Below are 16,597 nucleotides of genomic sequence, written 5' to 3' on the forward strand. Positions count from 1 at the left end.
CGTCCTCTGTCGTCCCCTTCTCCTTGTGCCCTCAATCTTTCCCAGCATCAGGGTCTTTTCCAGGGAGTCTTCTCGACAAGGCAATGATCCATGAAGGAGACACAATGCTTATCTATTGCCAATTATTGGAGACAGCTAATAATAATAATAATAATAATAATAATAATAATAATAATAATTTATTTATACCCCACCCATCTGGCTGGGCTTCCCCAGCCACTCTGGACAGCTTCCAACAAAATATTAAAATACAGTAATGCATTAAACATTAAAAGCTTCCTTCAGGTGTCTTCTAAAAGTCTGGTAGTTGTTTTTCTCTTTGACATCTGGTGGAAGGCCGTTCCACAGGGCGGGTGCCACTACCGAGAAGGCCTTCTGCCTGGTTCCCTGTAACTTGGCTTCTTGCAGTGAGGGAACTGCCAGAAGGCCCTTGGCGCTGGACCTCAGTGTCCGGGTAGAATGATGGGGATGGAGACGCTCCTTCAGATTCATTGTTTGCCCCTTACCAAGATGTGGACACTGTAATATTAAATGCAGTTATGTTAAATCTGAGAACAAGGACTGCAACCATTTAATTTGTATTCCTGAAAACATTGACTCCATTACATATAGAAGGACTTGCTTTTGAATACAGTTCAGCTTTGCACTGTCTATTTATTAGTGAAATTGAGGATGGACAGAAAGTAGCTTGAGATGGAATCCAGGATGGATTTGAATGTTCTAATTGATCAATCCATATTTAATAGTCACCTGACCATAATACATAACAAAGGGCAGGTCAAAAGAGGGGGGAAATACGTAATAAATGTAACAAATAAATAGTCATTTGTATCCATCCTTAACCAAGAGGTTTTCCATTTGCAATCCAAGTCCATCCACAAAAAGGAAGGGGAAATGTGGATCTGAACCCCTTCAATGTTAACAGGAGCTTCAGCATAGTTTTTGCATTGTATTCAGCTTCAGAAGCCTATTTACCTCTCCCTTTGATCTCTCTGTCTCCTCTGCAATTTGTATCACTGCTCAGGACAGAACCTTAGACAGAGATAGAGAGAGAGAAAGAAGCAATTGTTCCACGAACTTCCTACATGACATCTGTGGAACACTCTCAGGGTGGAGCTATAGCCAAAAAATGTCCTTATCTGGCTTGCAACTGGAATCGCTAGCAGTTTGGAGATATAAAGAGAGGAGGCAATGGACAGAAATCAACCGGGAAAGATCAACAATAATTGTCCAGTACAAAAATAATAATAATAGTGTTCCGTTTTAATTTTACTTCGAATAGTTCCCCTCTTTTTTTGTGTGTGGATATCATCAAAGTATATTTTAGTGTCATGTATGGAGAAGTAAATGGACACAAAGGAATGATAAGTCATACAGGACTGGGGTAGAATTGGAAAGTCAGAGTAGGATCAAAGAACTCTCCCTTATCTCATCCTGAGAAAATGCATGAGAAGATTTTTTTTTTCCCTTTAAAAAAAACCACACACCAAATACTAGTAGGTCATTTTCCCAGGGGGCTATGGCTGAAGACATTTGGCACACTTACAAAGAAACCAGAAACTTAGAAAGACAAACATGTTTAACAGGTGCCACAAAGTATTTTAATATTAATGGCGCCTGCTGGGTGCAGAGGAGAGCTATGTAAGTGACTCCTTGAGATGTGCTCCCCCCCCCTCCGTCCCCATGGCGGCGGCATGAGAGCTATCTTTATTTAATGACAAATAGTATTCAAATCATTGATAGGGATGTGGAGACTTCTTGAAATGAAAGCATTGCTTTAAGAAGATGATGAAAATGTAGTTTCTCATACCCTTTGATTAAGAAAACTAGCCCATCTGCTTATCAAAGAACAGTATGGTTGTAATTTTAATCAGGGCACAGGGAAATGATGGCCTGTCAGGAAGAAATGCTTCTTATGAAGGCCATATTACTAAACCAAAAATTAAAGCCAAGCTCTTTTCTATTTGTTAACAATCCATTACTGCACTAATTGGAAAGGAACTTCTAATAATGTGGCTGATTATTTCTACTGTCTGAGTAAGGCACTGTTTGGCTCACACAACTCTTTGGTTTTGGAATATAAAGTTTCTTTGATTAAAAATATCTGGCAAATCCAGATGATTGCTGACTAATTAAGGGAGACCTTTGCACACTATATTTTTGAATTCAGCGCATACACCTCCTCCATGTATTAAATTGAACATTATACGGATCATTTTATACAAATGTCTGTGCAAGCTGTGATTGGTTTACACATATTTCTACATTTTGTTACCTATACAGTCATACCTTGGGTTTTGAGCAGCTCAGTTCTCAAACATTTTGGCTCCTGAATGCCACAAACCCGGAAGTGACTGTTCCAGTTTGTGAACTATTTTTGGAAGCCGAATGTCCGACAGGGCTTCCGTGGCTTCTGATTGGCTGCAGGACCTTCCTGCAGCCAATCAGAAGCTGTGCTTTGGTTTCTGAATGTTTTGAAAGTCAAACGGACTTCCAAGGTACGACTGTACCTGAATGTGTGATGTGATTCTATCAAAAAACATTACCACTGAGGGAAATAAAGGTAACACAAAGGTTGCTGTCTGTGGTAGTATCTCTGATGACCCATTCAGACATGCCAATCATGTGTGGATCAAATTGTTGTCCTGGCTGGGAGTGATGGGAATTGTAGCTCAAAGCATCTGTAGGCCACCAGTTTGGGCAAGGCTGCATAAGAGGAAACAAACATGAGCATATTCTCTCTCTCTCTCTCTCTCTCTCCCCTCCCCTCCCCTTCTCTCTTTCTCTCCCTCTCCACCCCCACCCCAAAACAATTCAAGAAACAATTTTGGACAGAAATAGTTAAGGGTAGTGTTATAGGTTCAATAAAGGAAGCGTTCAGAATGCCAATGTATTCCCTTCTTGCAAGGTTCACCTGGTGGAACATGACTTCCTGAAGGAGTTCATGACCCAATTCATCAAGGAACAGCTTCAGGAGGTAGTTTTATTTACAGTACACAGTCTTCTGTGCCTCTCCACTGAATTTATTGCCCAGATTCCTGCCTCCCAAAGCAACCTTCATTTCTTTCTGGTCCTCCCCCTTCTCCCACTTTCTAATCCAATTCGCTAGTCCATGTCCCACCTGCGCCAGGGCTTCTTACCAACCCCGACAACAAGTTCCCTGCAGGCTCCAAGTGGGATCTCAGATACTCCCTCTCTCCTTCTCATCTGTCTGCTATATATAAAGAATAATCACTTAATCCACTCCAATATGACACCCAACAAAACCACTTTCTATCAACAAACAAACAATGTCTCTTTTTTCCAAAGCTCGTCTTTCATTACAGGGGATTGAACTAGCTGGCCTCGAGTTCCTGCCCCTTCTACTTTTCAGTTCATAATATTTAGATTATTTAGGATGGAGGGCATGTGGCATAAACTGTGTAGCAATCCCCTCTCCCAAGTAATTAACAATTATGCTTCAGGCAGTGACAAAAGTGAAGCTTATTATCTTCTTCATGATTGCAACACGCCCGCCGGGTTAGCTAGATCAGCATCATTATTCCCATTTTGCAAAGAATGTAGAGAAGCTAGTGAATAATGACTGTCCCCAAGCCGGTGGGTCAACTGCTGTAGTGCTGAACTCTGGTTTCTCAGCTGCATACCATCCATTAGAGCCATGCCCTTCAACCTTGGGATACTATATGTTGTTACACTACAACTCCCTTCATCCTTGTAAAGGTAAAGGTAAAGATACCCCTGACCGTTAGGTCCTGTCGTGGATGACTCGGGTTGCACGCTCATCTCGCTCTATTGGCCGAGAGAGCCGACGTTTGTCCGCAGACAGCTTCGAAGTCATGTGGCCAGAATAACTAAGCCACTTCTGGCGAAACCAGAGCAGCGCATGGAAACACCATTTACCTTCCCGTCAGAGCGGTACCTATTTATCTACTTGCACTTTGATGTGCTTTCAAACTGCTAGATTAGCAGGAGCAGGGACCGAGCAATGGGAGCTCACCCTGTCACAAGGATTTGAACCACCAACCATCTGATCGGCAAGCCCTAGGCTCTGTGGTTTAGACCACAGCACCACCTGTGTCCCCTTTGTCCCTGACCATGGGCTAAATTGGCTGAGGATGATGGGTGCCAACTTGAATTAAATATTGGCAGGGGTGAGATGAGCCCCACCCTGCATAATTGATCACATGGCATGCACATGCACACTATTTGAATGGCAACACCCATCAACTTTGGGGGGGGGGCAGCTCCCTCAATTATTTTATTGGGGCATGCACGTAGACCCTTTGGCCCCTAGGAGTTGGCTCCTATGGATAGCGATTATAATCCAACAACATATAGGGACCCAACGCCGAAGGACATTGTATAACAGTCTATACATCTTGACTGGGAGGAAGTCTGATGAGATCTACTTCTAAGCATGTATGCTATATAGGGGCTAGTATTTCCGAGTAGGCATGTACGCTATAGGATTGCTCTGCTCTCAACATTCTACAATAGGGAGAGGAACGTACAGCCCTCCAAGAGTTGCTAGACCATAAGCCCTATCCTCTCTGTCCATCAGCCACGGTGGCTGAGGCTGATGGGAGTTGAAGTCCAACAGAACTCCAGAGGGCCACAGATGCTCCATCTCTGCTCTGTAACATGGATCCAAAGCAACTACTCTATTCCCAACTTAAGAATGGAAAGAGTAATGCCGGTAGACAACAACAACAGAGGTTTAAAGATGCTCTCAAGGCAACTCTAAAAAAAATAAAAAATAGTATAAACACCAACAACTGGGAAACACTGGCCTGCAAGCCTCCAATTGGCCTTCAGGTGGAGAATAGCCTCTACCAAAGGTGTCATGGACTCTAAGGAAGCATGAACTCAAGACAAAAAGGAGAAACGAGCTAAAAGGAAGGTACATTTGGCAAATCCTCACCATGGTCAACTCCCATCTGAAAACCTATGTCCCCACTGTGGAAGGATGTGTGGATCCAGAATTGGCCTCCACAGTCATTACAGACACACTGTGAAGACCATATTTGTGGAAGACAATCCTACTCGGCTACAAGTGATCACCAAAGAAGAAGAAGAGAAGAAGAAGACGTTGGTTCTGAAGTATCAGATGAAACAGATTCAGCACTGCCTGAATGGCGGTCTGTTGCCTTTTTTCCAAGTGACCGTCTCTGTTCTCAGTGCATGCACTGAGGTCCCTTGAAATTCTGCATCAGATCAAGTGGCACTGAGGGAGACGCGCATGCATTCCTGTTCCAGACCTGTTGTGAGAAAACCCTGCGACAAAAAGAGAGAGAGAAGAATGAAAAGAGGCCTGCATTTGTTTCTGAGAACATGGCGCCCGTCCAACAATGTGTCAGATTTGTCAAGTGTGTCTGACTGAAGCCCTTGATTATCATATGCTGCTGAAATGATTTGCCCGGAAGGGAAATGGATCATTAATGAAAGGGATGAAGTGCTCTTTGTTCTTATAGGGCTGTGTTTCAGGCTGTCCTCCGGTGCCTTGTCCCTTCCAACTCCCATTCCAACTTCATTACCTGGTCGATAATGAGGTTATTAGATCACAAGAGTAAACCTGGGACCAGGCACAAGGAAGCAAACACTTCCTGAGATATCGCACAGGAAATGAATAATGGCAAATCCGCAAGTCAGAATTGCTCGCCTGAACACAGTCAAAGCAGTCATGCCTCTCCAATCTGCTGTGTAAGATTATTAGTATCTGCTGAAACCCACTCTCTCCCTCTCAGAACTGGCAGCAACACTCGGCATAGGGAAGGCAAGTGAACATCTCTGCCCCCCCCATCTGCTACCTGTGAGGGGTTATAGAAGGAATGGTGGCTGGTGGAGAAATGTTGGAGGGTATGCTTAAACAGGGACACGGGTGGCGCTGTGGGTTAAACCACAGAGCCTAGGACTTGCCGATCAGAAGGTCGGCGGTTCGAATCCCCGTGACGGGGTGAGCTCCCGTTGCTCGGTCCCTGCTCCTGCCAACCTAGCAGTTCAAAAGCATGTCAAAGTGCAAGTAGATAAATAGGTACCGCTCTGGCGGGAAGGTAAACGGCGTTTCTGTGCGCTGCTCTGGTTCTCCAGAAGTGGCTTAGTCATGATGGCCACATGACCTGGAAGCTGTATGCCGGCTCCCTCGGCCAGTAAAGCGAGATGAGCGCTGCAACCCCAGAGTCGGCCACGACTGGACCTAATGGTCAGGGGTCCCTTTACCTTTACCTATGCTTAAACAAGTCTCACTTGGGGTTGGATTTAGGCAATAATAATTGCCAGTGATTTTTGTTTTACCCCCAGAAAAACAAAGCACTGAAATGGGTGTACTACACCACAATTCAGCACAAATTTAGACAATTTTTTCTAGGAACCTCCATGCCCACTTCAGCATCCTGAATACTTCTGAGGAGGCTTGAACAAGAATTGACTTTGAAATGCTTTCAGCATGCGAAGCAAATATTTACCCTTTGCAATGCAGGAGAGTGGTGGGTGGCCCAATGAAAGTCATCTTTGTTCTGGCGTGGGTTATGTCAATGCTCAAAACATTCTACACATATTCCCACTTCCTCCGTAAAACATTTTCAGGATTCAATTACAGGACATCAAGTTGTATATTGTGTTCTGAGGCCACTCTCATTGTGTAATCAGAAACCTAATGAAAACAGCACAAATTACAGGGTTCACTTTGTCAGTCCCCCACCCTACCCCTTTGTAAGATTTTGGAAGAATGAAATCAGCACACTTTGGAAGCATATAACTCCTCAAATTAGAACAACTTGGGACAACTCTTTTTTTAAAGAAATACTACATATCATACACCATTTCTTCAATGAAAATAGGGATGCCCTATTCCATAATAATGTCATCATCATCATCATCATTATTATTATTATTATTATTATTATACCCTGCCCATATGACTGGGCTGCCCCAGCCACTCTGGACGGCTTCCAACATATATAAAAACAGGGCTACCTTCAGATGCCTTCTAAAGGTTGTATAGTTAACTTATCTCCTTGGCTCAGGGGGGTCACATAACTCCATGTCCTCCAACATTTCTCTGAGGAAAATAGGGATGTCTTAAGGAAAAGCAGGACATTCTGGGTTCCATTCATAACTGGGATGAAGAGTCTGATACTATGATGATGGGGAATGCATACATTGAGAAAAGCTCTATGTCCTGTTCAGTCATTCATTTCTGAGTAGGATGATTGGGGGCGGGGGGAAGCTAAATTGGCCTCTTGCCAAACAATTTTACCTTCACCCTTAGCAATTTAAAGTATCTGAAATTAAACAAAAACGCCTACTTCAGCAAGTTCCTTTCAAAATAAAAAAAGCCCAATATAAAAGCCCAGCATGAGAAAATCTTACAATAAGGATCCTAAGGAATCATTTCTGAAGTTGTATGCCGGTCATCAATGTCATCAGTCCGGAGTTTCTGTCTTTTGGGCAATTTTTATCATATTTTTTCTCTATGTCTTTATCATAAAGATATCATGGTGTGACATCATGAAATAATTTTGCATAGTCTTAACTTTGTGGTTATTGTTTAAAAGCACTTGCTGATCTCTGAGGTGCTTTGCAATTAGACCTTCCTAGAGAAAGAAAGAAAGAAAGAAAGAAAGAAAGAAAGAAAGAAAGAAAGAAAGAAAGAAAGAAAGACTGACTCATTGGCTTTTGTAATGAGAACTTCAGTGCATACAAACATGAGGGCATTTAACTATTAACCAGGCCTTGGGTTCACTCACACCAATTATTGCACCCACTAAAGTGTTGAGAAACTGCATTGATCTGAGAACATTCTCTGGAACAACAAGGCTGGGATTGCAAACTGGTCCCTACTACTCTCTGCAGAGTAGCCAGTCCATCTTTCTAAATAAATAGAAGAGACATCACAGTACACGATGTTCTTCACATTCCTCTGAAATTTATCTGGAGTGTTTTGTGAGCTTTTCAGCACTGACATATTTCATTTCTATGCTGTTATCTGGGTAAATGGGATGATTTGGGTGCTTCACATTCAGATATGAATCATTTTGTACATGATAGACTGAAGGCTCTTGGGCACATATTTTTGGACCTTCTCACATGACCCTTGGAGGCTTAAAGTTTAAGCCCAGCAAAGGCATGCCTTTTGTCAGCCAGTACTGCCTAGTCTCTCAGATGCATTGCCATGAGCTGAATCGGTCATGTTATAGTCACTAGCCTATACTTGATTACTCAAGCTCAGCACAGGCTGATGAAAACCCCAAGGGTGCTGAATGAACAGATGCCTGAGAAGAAGTCTATTGAGCCTCTCTCCAGGAGCTCATGCACACTTATGTTGTGCTGTGCCTAGAAAGCAGTTTCCCCCTTGCCTCACTCCTTTCCAAGGGAAAACCTGATCTTTAGTGATAGATCGGAACAAATGGTGATCAAGGGGAAACCTGAATTGCCATTTGCTCCGACTGAGCACTAAAGAGCGGTTTCCTCCCGGTGGAAAGCAGTGGCACAAGAGGAATTGTGGGTAAGCTCCATGTGTCATTAAAACTGAATATGCACAGCTCATTTCGTTAAGTTAAAAACCTCCAAGGAAGGAGAGTCCACAACCCCTCTCCACTGTCAAGCAGCTCTTACTGTCAGAAACTACTTCCTGATGTTTAGTCAGAATCTCCTTTCTTGTAACTTGCAACCATTGGTTTGAGCCCTACCCTCCAGAGCAGGAGAAAACAAGCTTGCCCCATCTTCCATGTGACAGCCCTTCAGATATTTGAATATGTCTCTCGCTCTCCTCTTTTCCAGGCTAAACATATGCAGCTCCTTCAAGCGTTCCTCATAAGGACTGGTTTCCAGACCCTTGATCATCTTGGTCACTCCGCTCTGCACACATTCCAGCTTGTCTATATCCTTCTTAAATTGTGGCGCCCAGAACTGGATACAAGTACTCCAAGTGTCTTCTGATCAAGGAAGAATAGAGTGGTACTATTACTTCCCTTGATCTGGACAATACGCTTCTGTTGATGCAGCCTGGAATAGCATTAGCTTTTTTTTGCTGCTGCATCACACTGTTGTCTCATGTTGGTCGATAACTGAGGTGCCTGCTGAACTTTTAAGACAAGGATTCATAGGTAAATTAGGTTTGGGGAGCCTCCAGGTTGGCTGGATTCAGACTTGGCCAACCTTCCCTGCTTTCTGCTGTCGTTGGGTATTCCCTCTTTGCCATAACAAAAAACACCCCCACCTCCAGTTAAACTACTGAATCTACCTTGATAGATTGCCTCCCAGTCACTCATTTGAAAAGGTTGGCATTTTACTGGTTATTCTTCAGTGCATATTTTACCCTTCTTGTGAATTGTTAGGAAAAGCGAGGGTTGTGTGTGCATGTCTCCTGCTCAACTGACTTTATATATTGGAAGCAAAAAATTAAAACACTTAGCCAGACTTGGAGAATTTGATTTTATTCCTTGATAAGTGATTTTGCAAAGGTTCACAGTTCAGATATTCATGCTTCTGTAGGAATGAAAGAAAGCAGGGTGGTGTTTGGGGGAAGCTTTTTTGGTGGATATATTCCTTTCAAAACAAAACACAATGGAGAGACCAACCCCAACCTCTGTTTATTTATAATTGTAGGGAGGGGGAAAAATCTACTGGCTCCAGTTATTTTCCCTCGTTTATAATGGGAGAGCTTCCCCCTTCCTTTGTTGTTGCAAGCTGGATTCTAAACCATGTCTAAAGCAAAGGTTAAGTGCTGTGCATATTTCTCGAGTTTTTATCAGCATTAATTTTTTTTTAAAGTGCTGGGCAGAATGTTCTTCTGCTCTCTGTCACTATAGCAAACAACTATTTGGGTATATTAAGAGCATTCTATTACGTTTCTTCTTAATGGGGAGAAAACATCTCTATTTTAATGGACAGAAATGCCTGTTTCTCTGTTTTCTAAGATAAAAATGTAACAAGGGCTGCCATATGTCTGGGATTTCCCAGACATTACTGGGACTTCAAAGGTCGAAGTGACGTCCAGAGGGGGGGAGGGGAATTCCTAACAAAAGCTCAACAACTTTTGGGGTATCCTGGTTTGAAATATGGAAACCCTTACCTAACTCCAGCTTGCTTCACGTTCTGCTAAGAAATTGGATGTTAAAGATATGCAGCCGACTACATAAGCATATGAAGGGGCAAAACACAATCTCATACCCTCCAACATTCCTCAAATGAAAATCGGCAGTGCTTTTCTTCTAGAAAAAAAAAGGCACAGGTAGGATTGCCATACATCCAGGAATTCTCGGACATGTCCTCTCTTTCTGTGTCCAGATTTTTACCTCTTGAAAAATGTCAACCCTATTACCCTTGAGTACCCTTTGGAAAAAAGCACTGAAAATAGGGACATTTCTTTCTCCCCACAACTGACCCAAAATGGCTGCCATGCTCTTGTAAGAAGAAAATGGGAATATGGTGTCCAGGAAGATGAAGTTCCAGATTTTGTTGTCACTGTGTTGGAGGGTATGTGACCCACTCATTTTCCCCAACTGGTTGGGCCTAGGAGCAACCTCTGGAATGCCTCAGCGAACAGTGTGGGGAATTTAATGATGGCTTCTGGTTTCACAGCACTCTGCTGATGATGTAGGAGAAGGGCCGTCACAGGTATCTTTGCTGAGGGCCCCTGCAAACTTGGAGCTGCCCCTGCAATGGGACACATTGCAGTCGTGTGAAAACAGGGAGCTCTGATTCCTATGGCTGCCTAGGATGGAGATGCAGGTCACATCTCCACTACATATGTGGATGAGTCCATAGTGCCATATACAAGGTGTGACTAGAAAGTTCGGAGAATGTTCATAGAAATCGGACAGCGAGAAATCTTCGAACATACAATCGGCATCGGAAACCCACGAAATGCTCACAATTATGTATGGAGATGAAGCTGTAACCCAAAATACAGTGTATGAGTGGTTAGGCATTTCCGTGAAGGGCGGCAAACCATCGAAGATGACCCTTGGTCTGGCAGACCGTCAACAAGCAGAAAGGTGGCAAATGTCAACAGAGTTTGTGAGTTACTGATGTGGGATCGGCGTTTGTCTGTCTGAATGATTGCGGAATAATTGCATATTCCATGTGAAATTGTTACCGAGGTTACTGAGTTGTCCCACCCTCCATATTCTCCCGATCTGGCCCCACTGGATTTCTTTCTTTTTCCAAAACTGAAATCTGCACTGAAAGGGCACAGATTTCCCATAATTTCACACGTCCAAGCTGCTGTGATGAGGGAACTGAAAGCAGAGGACTTCTCCAGAAGTTTCCAACAGTTGTATGAACGTTGTCAGTGGTGCATTGTATCAGAGGGGGCCTACTTTGAAGGCCTATAAGGCATGTATGTTCAAATATTTCTCACTGTCCAATTTCTGTGACCATTCACCTAACTTTCCGGTCACACCTTTTACATTGTGAACCAATTCTTATTCATCCCAATGTAGGTGAAACTGCTTTAGTGAAATGAAGCTGCTGAAAACTTTTCTACAGTATATCAAAAAGCGGTTCATAATTTGGGTCTTTGTTGAGGGAGGTGAGGATGAACTGTGACTCCTGATGTGCGAACAGAAATAGAGGTGAATAGGTCTTCTGCATATGACTTATGAACAACCTGCTGCAGAATAAACAGAGACTGAAACTTAAGCATGCCTTCGTATTCTCCACTTGCAGAGTTAAATAATTTTCAAACCTTGGAACTCAGCTGCATGAAAGGCCAAAAACAACATGCTATAGTTTGAAAGTTTTCTATTTGAAACAAGCCAAATCCACACCCTTCCAAGGTATTTGTGTTCCAAAGAAAGTCTCATTTTCAGATCAGATCTTGACTTATCTTAGTGATTAAAACCTATAACATTTTATAGTGCAGTTTTCTTTTTCTCACCTATTTAAACATGCAACAGTACATTTTTGGCTCTGTTGCATGGATTCTCCAAAGGTACCTAATTTTAAAGGCAAGGTTAGTAATTAGTTGGTAGATCTGTGCCTGAATAAATTATTTTGTGAAACTGGAGAACTTCTAGAAGCTGAATTGTTTTCTAAAAATATAATAAATGCAACAGACTTTTCTTTTGTCTTGATTGTCCGCCAGAAGTTGAAAAGCACACACTGACTTTGCCAAATAGATGTATTTTTAAAGAAATATTGTCTTATGCTTCTCAGACTGATGGTTATGAACTGATGGGTGGGGGATAAGACCCTAGCAAGGGCCTAGCTTTTTTAAAAAAGTTAATATTTTTTAGTGGAGAACATTCTTCTGAACTATATACCTATTACCCTATTGTATAGAAGTTAACAATGGGGCAATGAAAATGGATTCCACTTGCTTTAATGGTAGCCAAGAGACAGATATTGATTAACTGGAAGAATAAACAAATGATACTCTCTAATAAATGGACCAACAACATGACAACACTCACAACTTATGAACAGGCTGCTTACAGATGTAGACTTTGCTTGGATATATATGACAATATTTGGAATGCGTTTATACAAAATGTAGTAGGCTATTAACATTTACATATTTATTAGGATAATAATATCAAATTTATAAAAGAATGTATGGGTTAGAATATTTTATGTATATATTCATATTTTTTTCTATCCACTTCAATGCCTTTTTATTTTTATTTCTTTTCTTTGTATCACTTTATTTCTTTATATGGTAATTGAAAACTTTTCAATAAAATATTAATACCAAAAAGTAAAATATTTCATTTCATACTTTGTGGAAAATGGAGAACACACACTGTCAACTTGTTTTGTAAAACATGTGCAGATCTAAGAATCAATCAATCAATCAATCAATCAATCATTATATTTGTATGCTGCCTTTCCAAAGTTAAAACCACGCTCAAGGCAGCTTACAACATATAAAAATTACATAACTGTAAACATAACAAAAGTAGTCATAAACAATTTTTAAAAAACAAAAATCATAAGATCCAAAATAAAGATCCAAAAAAGTCAATGACAGCAACAACTCCCCACAACAACAACAACCTGCCAAAGATTCTGTTCAGCAGCCTCAGCTTTTGTAGCTGGAGTCAGTCCGGGTACCACCCTCCCAGACCAGGTAAAAAGGCCTGCAAGGCAGGGAACAGGTCTTCCAGGACTCACAGCCAATATGGACTCTGGCCTCTTCAGCAGCCTGGGCTTTTGAAGGTAGCCAGAACTCCCTTTCCCCCAAGTAACAGTATAACCAGTTAAAATGTCACACACTGCAACATTTCAAGTTACCAAGGATTCCTATTGATTGATGTCCTTCCCAAACTCCAAACCTTCAAGGGGTGCGCAGCTCCATCAAGAACTGGTTGGAACCCACCATCTACGGCACTGCAGTTCCAAGTCAATCACTCTTCCCAGGGAACTCTGGGAATTGTAGGTCTGCGAGGGGAATGGGGGGTCTCAAGAACTCTCAGCACCCTTAACAAACTACACTTCCCAGAATTCTTTGGGAGAAGCCATGATTGTTTAAAGCAGTATGATACTGCTTTAAATATATAGTGCAGATTGGTCCCAAGTCACTTTCTATCAACCTAACTTAAAGTATGATAAATTCCATGTACTGAAACCTTGAGCTTTCTAATGGGTAGGTAAAAAAACTGGCTATATAAAAAATAAGATGTGGTAGCATTCCTGTTCTGAATGTATGTTTTCCGTGCTATATTCTTCCTCCTCCTCCTGTTACTACAGGTACAATCCAACTGTTTTCTGGCCACCAAAAAAACTGCTGGTGGTTTGTGATAGTTTCCATTCCTTACACATAGGGCTGGAATCCACACACATATTAAAAATGTTCTGAAAATGTTTTTTTAAAAAAGTGTTTTTAAAAAATACATTGAATTTTCCATAAGGCTCACTATCACGATCTAGTGTCACAATGTATATTGCACTTAAAGCACACAACGTTTTATTTGCAGCTGTATAGCTGAACCTGGGGTTACCCAATGCAGTGGAAAATTTGTTCAGCTCCCAGTAGAAATTGTGTACATTACTCCATTCATAGAGCTGGTCAGGTGTGTTCTCTGTGGCCTGAGAACATCTAATCTGAAATCATATAATCCAGGTAGACAAAGGTGAAGGGAGATCCCATGCTTAGAACATGAGGCATACTTAGACTAGCCATATTGAAAAACTAACAAACCCCACCCAGAACTTCAGGTGCCTCATCATTAAAATGTTTAAATAAAGATAGGATGTCCCTTAACTGTTCTTATCTATGCGCAATCACTAGGATTAGCAGAAGCCTCAGCAGTTGCTTGTTTTAAGATGATTCTCCTGCACGCAGTCAGACAGGTTTATGATAATCCTTTATAACCTGAGAATCTTTTAGCTTAGTTGAGGGCTATTATGTTTTAGCAGGTAGCAGTTTGAAAGCACGTCAAAGTGCAAGTGGATAAATAGGTACCGCTCCGGCGGGAAGGTAAATGGCGTTTCCATGTGCTGCTCTGGTTCGCCAGAAGGGGCTTAGTCATGCTGGCCACATGACCCGGAAGCTGTACGCAGGCTCCCTCAGCCAATAAAGCGAGATGAGCGCTGCAACCCCAGAGTTGTCCACGACTGGACCTAATGGTCAGGGGTCCCTTTACCTTTAAACTTTCAATACATGGTGCTTTTTAAAATTTATTTTTTAAAGTAAGCTTCAGACCTGCTCATCTCAAAGATGTTCTGGTCAAGCAACACACACACACACACACACACACACACACACACACACAGGCAAATCAGAAACAAATTCCTTCACTTCATGGGGTTATTAAAAGCCTCCCACTTTTTCCAGTTAAAGTCAGTGACCCAAAAGCCAGCAGATATCGACATGTCTTTATAAGATTCCAAATAAGCAGGTATGAGTGTTCCAGGCTTCAAATCCTACGTCTCAGGTGATTAGCATTTCCTAATACTAACAGTTTGTAGCATTCTCCCAGAATGAATGTGATTTTCCTCTGATTGTACTCACACAGTTGGCCTGAATACTCTTGCCGGGCGGTGGAGGCGAATCTGTACAATTCTATGACTTCTGCTCTCGTATGCCCCCTGCACAACTGTTTGAAAGCTCAAGGCCAGAGGCAGACCCTGGGCTCTCAAATTTCAGTGGCGCCTTCTGCAATGCTAAAATCTGGCACCTCCTGCCTCTCGCACTCCCTTCCATGGGGTTTTTGTGGCGCTCCCTGCAGCTGAACACAGAGCAAGAGGCCCTTTGGCCCTCATTGGCTGGCAGTGAATGTCAGTCTCCCTACTCCCAGCTCTGTGGTCCACGTGGAGAGGCAGGGCTTTCCTGTCTTTGTGGAGACAAATACCGCACATGGTCTTGGACCGCAAGATTAACAATTACAGTGGTACCTGGGGTTAAGTACTTAATTCATTCTGGAGGTCCGTTCTTAACCTGAAACTGCTCTTAACCTGAAGCACCACTTTAGCTAATGGGGCCTCCTGCTGCCACCGTGCTGCCGGAGCACGATTTCTGTTCTCATCCTGAAGCAAAGTTCTTAATCTGAGGTAATATTTCTGGGTTAGCGGAGTCAGTAATCTGAAGCGTATGTAACCTGAAGCATATGTAACCCGAGGTACCACTGTACAAGTGGGGCCTGCACAGAAATGTTGCCATGTCACGTGCTCCTGCTCAGGGATTGAGCTCAGCAGCCAAGCCCTCTTTCTCCCAGAATAGTCTCTCGTTTCACTTCACCCTTGTTTCCCACTCCTACCAGATGTTCAGTGTTCGCTGTGGTTACTGAGAATGCTCAGTCAAAGCCTGTTGACCCCTTAACATTTGTGTATGTGGGGCATGCCATTTTGGCCCCATATGGTTCAGCACTTGGGAAATCTGCTTGCTATTGGAATATATCAGGGATGGGGAAACTGTGGGCCTCTAGATCCTCATCTCAGTGGCACAGTGGGTCAGCACGTCTTGCCTGGTGGTTAGAGCCCACCCAGAGATGGCTGTGGGCAGGATTCCAACTCTACAATTCTACGATTCTTTGAATTTATGACTACAACTTCCATTGGTGCCAATCAACAAATGGTCAGGGATTGCTGAACAGCATCACTGTACAAGCCACAAGTTCCCTTTCCCTGGTGCATACAGTAGAAAAGAAAGAAGGTGTTCATGCATTTAAGGACTGGGTCAAATAATTTACTAAATGTATTTAATCTCTGAGATGGAACTACTTACTGAAGGCCAACTATCATGCCTAAGGAAGACTGGAGATTGCACAGGAGAAGAAAGGACCAAAAGTTAATTACCCCAAATGTGTGTCGAGTTGGGGCTGACATGCCTGGAATGGCTAGATTTCCTGCCTGTTGTTAGGAGTTGGATTATGGTATACAGTGGTACCTCAGAACTCGAATGGCTCTGTTCTTGAACAATTTGGCTCCTGAATGCCAAGAACCCAGAAGTGCTCTGGTTTTTGAACAGTCCTCAGAACACGAACATCCACTGTGGCTTCCACTGTGCAAAATCCTAGCTGTCAGCCAATCGGAAGCTGCACCTCAGAACATTTCAGAAGTCGAACGGTCTTCTGGAACCAGTTACGTTCCAGTTCTGAGGTACCACCTGTACTTGTTTCTCAGGCCTCTTGGAATGACTGAGGAAAGACCTAGA

The 16,597-nt window shown here is 42.6% G+C and overlaps 1 long non-coding RNA gene across 1 annotated transcript; it reads right to left on the reverse strand.

Moving 5' to 3' along the window:
• Positions 1–405: 405 nt before the first annotated feature.
• LOC144326038 (uncharacterized) lies at positions 406–6,628 on the reverse strand. Its single transcript, XR_013391196.1, has 4 exons — positions 6,462–6,628; positions 4,922–5,274; positions 2,547–2,706; positions 406–519 (listed from the first exon to the last, which is right to left on the reverse strand). It is a non-coding gene; the product is annotated as an uncharacterized LOC144326038 (long non-coding RNA).
• Positions 6,629–16,597: the final 9,969 nt, after the last annotated feature.

Source organism: Podarcis muralis, chromosome 17 (genome assembly GCF_964188315.1).
Source record: "Podarcis muralis chromosome 17, rPodMur119.hap1.1, whole genome shotgun sequence".
Lineage (NCBI taxonomy): Eukaryota > Metazoa > Chordata > Lepidosauria > Squamata > Lacertidae > Podarcis > Podarcis muralis.